This window comes from Hordeum vulgare, chromosome 2H, assembly GCF_904849725.1.
Source record: "Hordeum vulgare subsp. vulgare chromosome 2H, MorexV3_pseudomolecules_assembly, whole genome shotgun sequence".
Taxonomy (NCBI): Eukaryota; Viridiplantae; Streptophyta; class Magnoliopsida; order Poales; family Poaceae; genus Hordeum; species Hordeum vulgare.
The window spans coordinates 475781043-475794272 of NC_058519.1; positions in this window are offsets into that span (position 1 = coordinate 475781043).

Here is a 13230-nt window from a genome sequence, read left to right on the forward strand (position 1 = left end):
TAATCTGAGCCTTCGGATGAGAATCTGGTGGGTGAAAATGGCTGGAGAGACTAGGATTGCGGGATTTGGAGGGTGTGGACTTGCAAGTGGGGTTTTCTAGGGGGTGGTTGCAAATTTGGCTAGGGGAAACCCTAGTGGAGTGAGAGAGCTCTCTCCATGGGGTGGTTCTTATATAGGGTTTGGTCTATGGTGGGTTGGACCTCGTCCGTCCAATCGCGATCCGACGACCACGAACAGAGGATGTGGCTAGATGGGTTTAATGGGTTGTGTAATTGGGCTATGTAGAGATGAGAGGGAAATGGTGCAGCCCGTGACAGAGTTTTTAGAACACCGAATGTTCGACAATTAAACTAACTATAGTGTCGTTATATAATAAATGGTACAGGTACCAACCGAGCTCCGATTGCGACGAAAATTGGCACGCGGCCTACCAACATTAAAATAAGAACGCATGCCGACTTTCAACCCAATATGAGAAAGTTCTATACACACTTTTAAAACAAGATTTAACGATGTCGCGGGCGCGTGCGTGTGTGGTTGGTCACGAAACGCTCAACGACGATAACGGAGAGAACCGGCAACTAATAACGGATGCAAGTTTTGAAAACTGGTGTCAACGGAGTTCCTAAGCAATGGTGATGATGCTAATGATGCGATGATGAATGCGACAAACAATCTAATCACACGGCGACAACGGAATAAAAGGGGAATCTTCTCGAGCTTCGGTCTCGGGTTGTCACATTTAACCACTTCGCCCGCATGCCCGTTCCTCTCTGAGCAGGAATCTTTTGTGGTTTCGGCTTAAAAATGTTTTATCTCCTAATTAAAAATCCAATTAAAATTTATTTTTCACCATTAAATCCGTCTCGACGAGATCTTCAAAAGTAGATCCCATGTTGATATGTTTTAATAAAAAATTAGGTAAAAGTTGGCATGATGTTACACTCTAGTTGTCGTACTCGTTACACTATAGTTGCCATGACATGTTTATCTATTTTTTCTTCCAGATTTAAAAATATCGTTATATTTTCAACTACTTTCTACGGCATATTTTATTAATTGACAATGGTAATTTTTAGTAATTAACCACGGCAAATTTAATGCATGGATCATGGCAATTTTTAGTAATCCATCATGGCAAATTTAGTTTATAGATCATGGCAATTCTAGGATGACCATGATCGATGACATTTTTTTACCAAAAGTTGCCATGATCTTTACATTGTAGTTGCCATAATGTTTATACTAAACTTTTCATGACATGTTTTACCTATTTTTTCTTGTAGATTTAAAGCTACCGCTATATTTTTCAACTACTTTTTACGGTAATTTTTATTAATTGACCATGAGAATTTTTTCACCATGGCAATTTTAGTTTATGGTTCATGGCAAGTCTAGTTTCTTAATTCCCCATTTTATAATATTTCAAAATTTAGTATAAAAGGTAGAAGAAAAAATAGCTGAAACATATCATGGCAACTTGAGTGTAAACACCATGACAATTCATTTGCAATACACATGGCAACTTTTAACGCAAAAAAGTCAACAAAACATATTGATATGAGATATAGTTTCAAAGATCTCATCACGATGGATTTAATGGTGAAAACGGATCTTCAATCGTATTTTTTATTTACAATATAAACATTTTAAAAACTGGAAATCCAATAAGATTTCCACATGCATGCGGTGACGTGAGGCAGGAGGCCGGACATGTGGACGTTAGTTGTTTTGCCCACACGTATACATGCGGGTTGTTTCTCTTGCACATCACATGAGACGTGTGGCAAAGCCTCTTAACACCCACACGTGTGGGCGTTATCGCGACCCTTTATTTTACATTCGAACATCTCACATTAGGATCTCAAATCCATATAAAAACATGCAAGATATGAAACATACGTACTATATAGAACCTATCTACTCCTTCTTGGGGATGTCGACGATCTTCGTACCCTCCGACGGATAAATGGCCGTTTTTCGCAGCTCTGCCCCTCCGGCACCTCCGACTGCTCCGTTGCGGCCTCCTCGGTCTCATTCTTCGTGTCCAGCTAATCGAAGAGGGCGTCGGCCTTTGCGTGCCTCTGTCGGATGAGCCGACGATTGGCCTCCACCTCGGACTCATCCCGGATGGAATCCAGGATGGTCTGTTGCTCCGCCATCTCCTCCGATTGGGCGACGACAAACTCCGCCTCCGCCTTCACCATTCTCAAGCCGGGAGCCTCCTCCTCCATGGCCTCCGGCTCCTCCTCCTTCTCCTCCTCATCGTCCTCCTCCTCCTCCTCCTTTGTCTCTGACAAGTCCGGAGGGAGACCCGCAACGATGCGGGTGGTGCTGCGAGCCTGTATCACCGCCTCGATTTGAAGGCGTTGTTCCCGAATGCGCTGTGCGTATGTGGTGATGAGCAGTCGGACCATCCTGACGGAGAGGGAAATGCGAGAGGAGCCGGACATGCTCGGGTGGCGACGGAGAGAATGAGAAGGCGGATGAGCTAGGGCTGGGGGCGCCGACCGGCTTAAATAGCCGGGCCCGACCTCGGGCGGGGAGCCGTAGCGGCGCCACGCGGCGTTCATACCGTGCCGATGGTCGAGGCACCCGTCAGATCGTCGGGTTTCTCGACGAGTCCACGTGGGGCCAAACCGTTAAGCCAACATGGCGGGTGTGCCCGGGCGCGCCCGGGCTCCTCCATATATGCTCCATATTTGGAGGCTGGTTTGAGAGGCCCATCTGAATTGGTTTTTTGTGACCGGGCACTGACCGAACGGCCTGTCCGGGCGTTTGAGAGGTCCAGTTGTAGATGCTTTTAGCCCAACATCAATGGGTGATCCCAAATCGGCCATTTGTTTTTGTTTGGACGTAAACAAAGAAAAACTAAGACCCAACACCCACTATATGTCGTTACTTCGTTCGTTTTGTGTCCTTTAGATTTTCCAAATCAAATTTGGTTCGGATTTGCGTGCGAAGCAAACACAAACGCGTCCTATTGTTCGATTGTGTCCGTTTCTACCATCGCCTACCCCATATGACATACATTCACCAACGTCTCTCCCTGTTAGATATAATTTGTGATCTATTCCTTATTCCTCTGTTTTTATCCGTAGTGTCGTTCACAACTCATATATTTGAGGCTAGGGTGTAGGAATATTTCTATACTGTCTTTCCAAAGAGTTCACTGATGTCCCACAAGCGTATGGGATCGCAACAATTTTTGAGGGTAGAGTATTCAACCCAAATTTATTGATTTGACTCAAGGGGAAGCGAAAGAATATTCTCAAGTATTAGCAACTGAGTTGTCAATTCAACCACACCTGAAAGATTAGTGTCTCCAAGCAAAGTATCAGTAGCAAGGTAGTATGATAGCAACGGTGCCAGGAAAAGCCTTGCTGACAGGATGTAAGTGCCGCTTACCTAGACCGGCAATGGCGCCAACAAAGTCTTGCAGCAAGTAACAACGGAGTAGTAAGGAACAATAGTAGCAGCAGCAGCAAAGTAACAAATAACAGAAGTAGTGACAACAACAGCAAAGTGGCCCAATCCCTTTGGTAGCAAGGGACAAGCCTAGGCAAAGTAACGTAGCGAGAACCAGTAGTAAACTACTCGTAGGCAGTGGATCGGTGATGGATGAGTGTGACGGATGTGATTCATCATGTAACAGCTATAACACGGAGATATATGTAACTAGCTCCCGTTCATCAATCTAATGTAGGCATGTATTCCGTATGTAGTCATACGTGCTTAGGGAAAAGAACTTGCATGACATCTATTGTCCATCCCTCCCGTGGCAATGGGGTCCTAATGGAAACTACGGGATATTAAAGTTCTCCTTTTAACAAAGAACCGAACCAACACATTAACACGCGATGAATACATGAACTCCTCATACTATGGTCATCTCCGGGAGTGGTTCCGGCTATTGTCACTCCGGGGTTGCCGGGTCATAACACATAGTAGGTGACTCCAACTTGCAAGATAGGATCTAAAACACACATATATTGGCGACAACATAATAGGTTCAGATCTGAAATCATGGCACTCGGGCCCTAGTGACAAGCATTAATCATAGCCAAGTAGTACCAACATCAATCTAGAACATAGTGGATACTAGGGATCAATCCCCGTCAAGAAGTAACTCGATTACATGATAGATCTCATCCAACTCATCACCGTCCACCAAGCCTACAATGAGATTACTCACGAACAATGAAGAGCATCATGGAATTGTCGATGGAGAAAGGTTGATGGTGACGATGGCGACGATTTCCCCTCTCCGGAGCCCGAAACAGACTCCAGATCTGCCCTCCAGATGAAGAACAGGATGTGGCGGCGCCTCCGTATCGCAAAACACGATGAAACCTTCTCTCTGATTTTTTTTCCAGGCGAAACGGAAGATATAGAGCTGAGATTGGGGGCGGTGGAGCCACGTGGGCCCCACAAGCCCTCACGACGTGGCTAGGGGGGTGGCCGCGGCCTGTGGGCTTGTGGCCCACTGGTCCACCTCCTCCGGTGGATCTTTGCAGGTTTTTTTCTTTTATTCCAGAAAAAATCTCCGTAAATTTTTAGGACATTCCGAGAACTTTTATTTCTGCACAAAAACAACACCATGGCAATTGTGCTGAAAACAACGTTAGTCCGGGTTAGTTCCATTCAAATCATGCAAATTAGAGTCCAAAACAAGGGCAAAAGTTTGTTTGTTATAGAGTCCACATCAAATTATCAACCACGATCATATTTGTTTGTTAACGGATTCTACCCGTTATGCGCCGGAGCAAAAGTTTCTGAGCAACATGCGAGAGTAGAGTGTAAATTCCTCTAATTATGTAGATCAACATTAAGGATGTCATCTAATTATACGATCTAGCTCCTTCCGATTATCATTGTACTAGGTTGTCTTTCCAATATAAATAGTATATTATATTCCACTCTAATCGACCAGCTTCCTTAAGCATATAACTTAAGTACCTTCCAACAAGTGATAATTCGATGATAATCATGTAAAGTAATTCCATGCATATATACATGTATAATTCCATAATGAGGCATTTCGAATATTAGTAATTCCTAGTAATTTTAATATAGTTGCAGGACTCATAATTTTAACATCTCCCACTTGTTCAAAACGATCATTCAAATATTCGTAAACTCATAGCGTTAACATGCTTACCAAATACCTCATGACTAATAGGCTACGTCAAGGAGTTAGTAATCATATTATAACTACGTTGAAACAAAAAACAACAACAAAATGTGATACATTCCCTCAATATGTTTCCTTGTTGTGACACATAAGATCTCTAAAGACCTTAGTTTTAGCCTAATTATTCCAGCATAGATGTCCTCAACGTCTTGAGTATTATTTCCTCGAGTGCAATTCCACCTTTATAGGCACCTTGAGTATTTTGCTTCCTCGAGTGAAATTTTGCATCATTTATTTTCCATCACATATATTAATAATATGAATACTTCCACATTGAGTCAAATATTATAATGATTTTGAATAAATTTTTTAAAACCACATAAAAATCAAATCCAATGAGTAAATGAAGTTTCGTAAATAACAATGTTTGAAAGAAATTCCTGACAAGATCAATGCTTGGGTGACACACAACCTGTAATTTTTACTCATGTTTCCTAGAGCCGGCATTGGTTAACCCATAATTTATATACTTTAGTTTTAATGAAAATATTGTATTGTTTAGGCTCAAAATAAATCCCAACTTTTAGTGAGCTTGCACCATATTAGTACTACAAAAAAATTGAATATGCGCACATGGACTTCTTCCTCATCTCATAGATACACTAATAGCTCCCTCAATGTGTTTACCTTTAATATAAATTCCAAAACAAGTGATAGGTTGTGATGCACTTTCCAAAGTCTTATATGATGTGTGAGATTCCTTAGTTGTCCATCTTTCATTCCACTGTTTAAATGCTGCATAAATTTCGGAAGCTAAGGTATGATAGTATAGTGAAGATACATACAAATTTCAATACCATTTATTATACTTTTTTCCTCAAGAGTTCAACCATAATTCCTCACTAAATTTGGTTCCATGTACTTTAACAAGTTTTCAATTTTCCATAGAAATGTTTCAAAACATACCCTATGTAGTTCCACTCCCAAAACATAACAAGCTTCAAACATTCCGTTGAGATGAAAGTTAAAACATTACCAAGCTATGACTTCCATTAACATGACTTTATCATTGCAAACAACAAAACAATGTTAACACATACAATAATAATGCAAAATATTTTACACTTACATTTGCAGATGACCATCTTTCTTCATTTAGAAAACCATATGACCTGTTATTCCATTGATGTGAAGCTCGTCGTAAGACCATACACTAATGTACTTAATCGGGAAAACCCTTGTCTTTAGTTCCTCTTTCCCAATATTTCAGGAGAGAGGCTTTCCATAGAGTATATTTTCCTTTGTGTGAAGAATTGAATAACAAGAGTGGCATTATAATACTCTAGTGAGGCAAATTTCCTTACAATAAAATCATTTCCACAGAATAGGCTTGCGATTATTTGGTATGATATTAAGTTCCCAAATTATGTTCTTCCTCATTTGAGTTCATTCATTCCCTAAATTCTTCCACCCATAGTTGACATTGATGAAATATTTAAGCCTTCTTAAGAGTCTTCCTCTAGTATTTAGAGTGACTTCCCCCAAAAAACACATATCAATTATCTAGAGATGACATTCCAAGTTAATTCCTCCCACTTATCCTAAGAATGTTAGTGTTGGGAGTGTCACTTGTAGTTTCCTTGGGGTCAAGATTATATTCTAGTATGATTGTCAACAATTCCACCCTTGATCATAAAAATAGTTGTTTTCCTACTTTCTACCAGTTTTACTTTTCCAGATCAAAAGGACACCATTTGATCCACTAGAACAACCATTACAAGATTCCTGGTCTATAATTTGTAGTGACTAAAAACTTACTACCAAAGTAAAAAAAAGTTCCTTCCAGTTTACAAACCATAAGGCCTGATTGTGCTAGATGGCGGCAATATGTAATGATTCTTCCAAAAATATATATTAAATTCCTCCATTCAATCAGGGAGTATAATGGTATATTACACTAGTAAATAGTTCCATGTTCCTTACATGTTCAATTGATATATTCCTGAAGTGTACTTCACCACTAACGAGTTGTTAAAACTTTGAAATATTTTAATCAGCTGATTTTCCACTTCAATGCGTAATACGATAAGCATAATGAAACATTCCAACTTGTATTTCCAAATAGTATAAACATAACCATATCAAGTGCAGTCATCAATGATGAGATAAAATAAATAACCTGATCTCTGCTGGGGACGTCCAAAGAAATACCATATAAGTATATCAAAAAGAAAAGATATGAAGATTTTTGTCTCCTTCCACTTTAATTAAAAGGTGTATATAAAAAACATATATGCTTCACATGTATCATAGTCCTCCTACTAAATTCTAAAATTCCAGAATCAATAAGCCTCTTGATCTTGTTCCAAGATATGTGACCAAGTCGTTGATGATGTAGATAATAAAATTCCAAGAATGTGTTTCCATTGTCGGTATACCTACATATGGAGTTATCTTTTTCAAATAAACAAATTGGTTTGCCAACTACGAGTGGACCATCAAAAAATGAGATACCATTGTGTAAAATTCAATAATGCACTAATTTTACCATTGAGCAATATTTTCACTCTTCCTTTTCCAAATAGTATGTCACGATCAATAGACATTAAGTGAGAGCAAATTTCCTTTCTCGCGGAGTGATTCATATATTCCTCCATAGGTAAGTGGTCGATGCTCAACAAAAGACACTTCCACGAATTCCTTTTATGCAAAGCTGGTATAATTACCACAATTTTCCTCGGCTCCTCTTTATCAGTTCCATTGATAAAATATTATATTATCCTTTCTAAGGTGCAGTCAACAACATTTGACCAAACCACGTCCCCAATTTTTTCTATATTTCTCCATTGAACAAATAGTATCTCATATACATGTATAAAGCAACCAATCAGGGTGACAAGTGTATATAAAATTCTTCGAATCAACTTGTCATAGAGTTTAGCACAACCATGACTTGCACTTTCCAAAATAACATAAAGTAGCCAACGATCTATATTTTCCGAGAGATATTCCACCAAAAGAAAGTTGTTTCCAATTTCAATTATTTTTCATGCAATTTATTCACTATCAGATTGAACAGCCAAAGAACAATAGAATGATCCCGAAGATGACACAAGTCATTCGCTATCCATATTCCAAGTGTCATATTATATATCTCCTTTTCCTTAGCAATGTTTGTTGTTCCGGTTTGTTTCGTCTAATAATGTGATCAATATTCCATGTAGAAAATATAACACAATTATGTTTTTCCCGAACCGTGATAATATGAGTCATCCAGTACGCGGTGAAATTAAAATCCTTTTGACGTTTGCCAAGGAAAAGTGTAACCGTGGGCGGAGGAAAAAAATGACAAAGCAATTCATGAAGCCGGGCATGCAGATCGTCGAGGTACGCGGACTGGTGCATGTCATTGTTGGAGAACGTCGCATGGGAAACAAAAATTTTCCTACGCGCACGAAGACCTATCATGGTGATGTCCATCTACGAGAGGGGATGAGTGATCTACGTACCCTTGTAGATCGCACAGCAAAAGCGTTAGAGAACGCGGTTGATGTAGTGGAACGTCCTCACGTCCCTCGATCCGCCCCGCGGACAATCCCGCGATCAGTCCCACGATCTAGTACCGAACGGACGGCACCTCCGCGTTCAGCACACGTACAGCTCGACGATGATCTCGGCCTTCTTGATCCAGCAAGAGAGACGGAGAGGTAGAAGAGTTCTCCGGCAGCGTGACGGCGCTCCGGAGGTTGGTGATGATCTTGTCTCAGCAGGGCTCCGCCCGAGCTCCGCAGAAACACGATCTAGAGGAAAAACTATGGAGGTATGTGGTCGGGCAGCCGTGAGAAAGTCGTCTCAAATCTGCCCTAAAAGCCCCATATATATAGGAGGAGGGAGGGGGACCTTGCCTTGGGGTCCAAGGGATCCCCAAGGGGTCGGCCAAGCCAGGGGGGAGGACTCTCCCCCCCCAAACCGAGTCCTACTTGGTTTGGTGGGAGGGAGTCCTTCCCCCTTCCCACTTCTTCCCTTTTTTTTTCTTTCCTTTGATTTTTTCTCTCTTGGCGCATAGGGGATTGGTGGGCTGTCCCACCAGCCCACTAAGGGCTGGTGTGACCCCCCCAAATGCCTATGGGCTTCCCCGGAGTGGGTTGCCCCCCTCCGGTGAACTCCCGGAACCCATTCGTCATTCCCGGTACATTCCCGGTAACTCTGAAAAACCTTCCGGTAATCAAATGAGGTCATCCTATATATCAATCTTCGTTTCCGGACTATTCTGGAAACCCTCGTGACGTCCGTGATCTCATCCGGGACTCCGAACAACATTCGGTAACCAACCATATAACTCAAATACGCATAAAACAACGTCGAACCTTAAGTGTGCAGACCCTGCGGGTTCGAGAACTATGTAGACATGACCCGAGAGACTCCTCGGTCAATATCCAACAGCGGGACCTGGATGCCCATATTGGATCCTACATATTCTACAAAGATCTTATCGTTTGAACCTCAGTGCCAAGGATTCGTATAATCCCGTATGTCATTCCCTTTGTCCTTCGGTATGTTACTCGCCCGAGATTCGATCGTCAGTATCCGTATACCTATTTCAACCTCGTTTACCGGCAAGTCTCTTTACTCGTTCCGTAATACAAGATCCCGCAACTTACACTAAGTTACATTGCTTGCAAGGCTTATGTGTGATGTTGTATTACCGAGTGGGCCCCGAGATACCTCTCCGTCACACGGAGTGACAAATCCCAGTCTTGATCCATACTAACTCAACGAACACCTTCGGAGATACCTGTAGAGCATCTTTATAGTCACCCAGTTACGTTGCGACGTTTGATACACACAAAGCATTCCTCCGGTGTCCGTGAGTTATATGATCTCATGGTCATAGGAACAAATACTTGACACGCAGAAAACAGTAGCAACAAAATGACACGATCAACATGCTACGTCTATTAGTTTGGGTCTAGTCCATCACATGATTCTCCTAATGATGTGATCCCGTTATCAAGTGACAACACTTGCCTATGGCCAGGAAACCTTGACCATCTTTGATCAACGAGCTAGTCAACTAGAGGCTTACTAGGGACAGTGTTTTGTCTATGTATCCACACAAGTATTGTGTTTCCAATCAATACAATTATAGCATGGATAATAAACGATTATCATGAACTAAGAAATATAATAATAACTAATTTATTATTGCCTCTAGGGCATATTTCCAACAGTCATTTATTTTGCTTGATATATCTGCATTAAGTTAGGGAATAATCGAAGCCTTAACTAAGCGTACCTCGATCACCGTGTAAGAATTGAATAGTACGGTGGCTCAAGTTTGGTTTCCATGCCGGAGGTGCTTGATCCCCTCTTCAAGGTCCCGGGATGACGCCTGGGCAGAGTGTAGTTGGGACGACGATGACGGCCGGCAACATCAGAGCATGGTTAATAATACAACTAACAATCGGCTATAAGGAGTTGCCATGTCATATAGAGCCAACCTAATAGCCGACATATACAATAATCGATTTTAGATGTGTACTACTTTAGTAGTAGTTGGCCCACCCTACAATCTCACAAAGTGTCTTGGGTCTCGTGTTGCAGCTGGCTACTCACCAAGAGCCCGCTTCTCTTCTCTCTCCTCCTCTCTCTCCTCCAACTAAGCAAGGATATAATATTCTAATCCTTATAGCCTGCTTTTGTCACCTTATTGTACTTGCTCTCACATACACTTTGGAGGAGACCGCAGGCACGGGCTAATCAAAAATCGACGAGGCGATCGATTTGATCTGGAGTCGGTACGTTTCCAGTCGATTCCCGTGTGGCTCCTGATTCCGGTCATGGCTCGAACATGCCACCAATCGTAGTTTTCTCGAGGAGTAGCCGTTCTGTGTTATGGCGCGTTCCAAATTCTGATCGAGTGCAAGTATCTATCGACGGCGAGTAGATTTGCACCTAAAAAATAAACGAGTTCCATGCATGATCCTGGTCGTGCGAGCCACCTGCATGGTGTCCTCCACTATGGGCGTGTTTGGTTACATTGGCAATCGAGTCTGGCCCGGTTAGCCTGGCTCTCGTGAGCCGGTTTGAGGGGACGCAGGCAAGAAGACCCCACATGCACATAGTTTGGTTGTCTGCATGTACCTTAGTTGCATGAGACAACCATTTTTGACCCCATGTTTGGTTTCCCGCAATGCATTAGGTTCACATATGACATAGTGTTTGGTTACAACCTGCATAAGTTGTTGTCACCACTTGTAAGTAGCGGTGAGCTTACATCACACAATCTGAACATGTAGTGCCATCTTGTTAAACAATAACAGTTCATCTTAACTACTAACAAATGATAGAACAAATTATTAAGAGCCATTGGCTAAATAGGGCAAAGTTCATCGGTGTTGCTGCTACCAGATCTTCCTCTTCTTCTACTTCTGCTTTTGCTTCTTCTTCTTCTTCCTCTTCTTCAAATCATGCAGTGACCTCTCTTAAGCCACCTTGCCTCAGCCCACTCCAACCTTTTGTTCTTCCAAGCGTCATTGTCAAATGCCTCCAGACCATGGTCAGATCTAACAACATGATCATGCTCGACCTCTTCCTCCTCAGGCACGTGTTCATCAAAGCCCCACTGGAGGATTCAGTTATGCAGAATGCAACAAGCAAGAACAAGCTTAACCTAAGTGGGGTATGGGTGGAATGGCTTGTGATCCAGGATCTTAAACCTATTCTCTAGAGCTCCAAATGCCCTATCAACAGTTACTCTAAGGCTGGAGTGTGATGACCCACAAGTATAGGGGATCAATCGTAGTCCTTTCGATAAGTAAGAGTGTCGAACCCAACGAGGAGCAGAAGGATCTCACAAGTGGTTTTCAGCAAGGAAAAATATGGAGACACTGAAATTGTCGGTAACAAGTGATTGTGTGGTGAGATGATTCGTAGCAAGCAACAAGTAACAAAAGTAGCAACGATGCAACAAAGTGGCCCAATCCCTTTTGTAGAAAGGGACAAGCCTGGACAAAGTCTTATAGGAGGAAAAACGCTCCCGAGGACACACGGGAATTTCTGTCATGCTAGTTTCATCATGTTCATATGATTTGCGTTTGTTACTTTGATAGTTTGATATGTGGGTGGACCAGCGCTTGAGTACTTCCCTTACATGGACAAGCATCCCACTTATGATTAACCCCTCTCGCAAGCATCCGCAACTATGAAAGAAGAATTAAGACAAAGTCTAACCATAGCATTAAACTAGTGGATCCAAATCAGCCTCTTACGAAGCAACACATAAACTAGGGTTTAAGCTTCTGTCACTCTAGCAACCCATCATCTACTTACTACTTCCCAATGCCTTCCTCTAGGCCCAAATAATGGTGAAGTCTTATGTAGTCGACGTTCACATAACACCACTAGAGGAAAAACAACATACAACATATCAAATTACTGAACGAATACCAAATTCACATGACTACTATTAGCATGACTTATCCCATGTCCTCAGGAACAAAAGTAACTACTCACAAAGCATAATCATATTCATGATCAGAGAGGTAATGAGTAGCATCAAGGATCTGAACATAAACTCTTCCACCAAATAATCCAACTAGCATCAACTACAAAGAGTAATCAACACTACTAGCAACCTTACAAGTACCAATCGGAGTCACGAGACGGAGATTGGTTAGAAGTGATGAACTAGGGTTTGGAGATGAGATGGTGCTGATGAAGATGTTGATGGTGAGGAGTCCCCTCCGATGAGAGGAGTGTTGGTGATGACGACGATGATGATTTCCCCCTCCGGGAGGGAAGTTTCCCCGACAGGATCGTCCTGCTGGAGTTCTAGATTGGTTCTGCTCAAGTTCTGCCTCGTGGCGGCGGAGAATCCACGAAAAAGCTCCTCCCTGATTTTTTCCTGGACGAAACCCTCCATATAGAAAAAGAGGGGGGCCAGTGGGCTGCCCACAAGCCCCCATGGCGCGGCCTGGGGGGGGGGTGGCCGCGCCGTGCAGGCTTGTGGGCACCCCCTGGTGCCCCTCTGGCACCTCTTCGGCCCAGTATTTTTGATAAATTGGGAAAAAATCCCCGTTGATTTTCACGGCGTT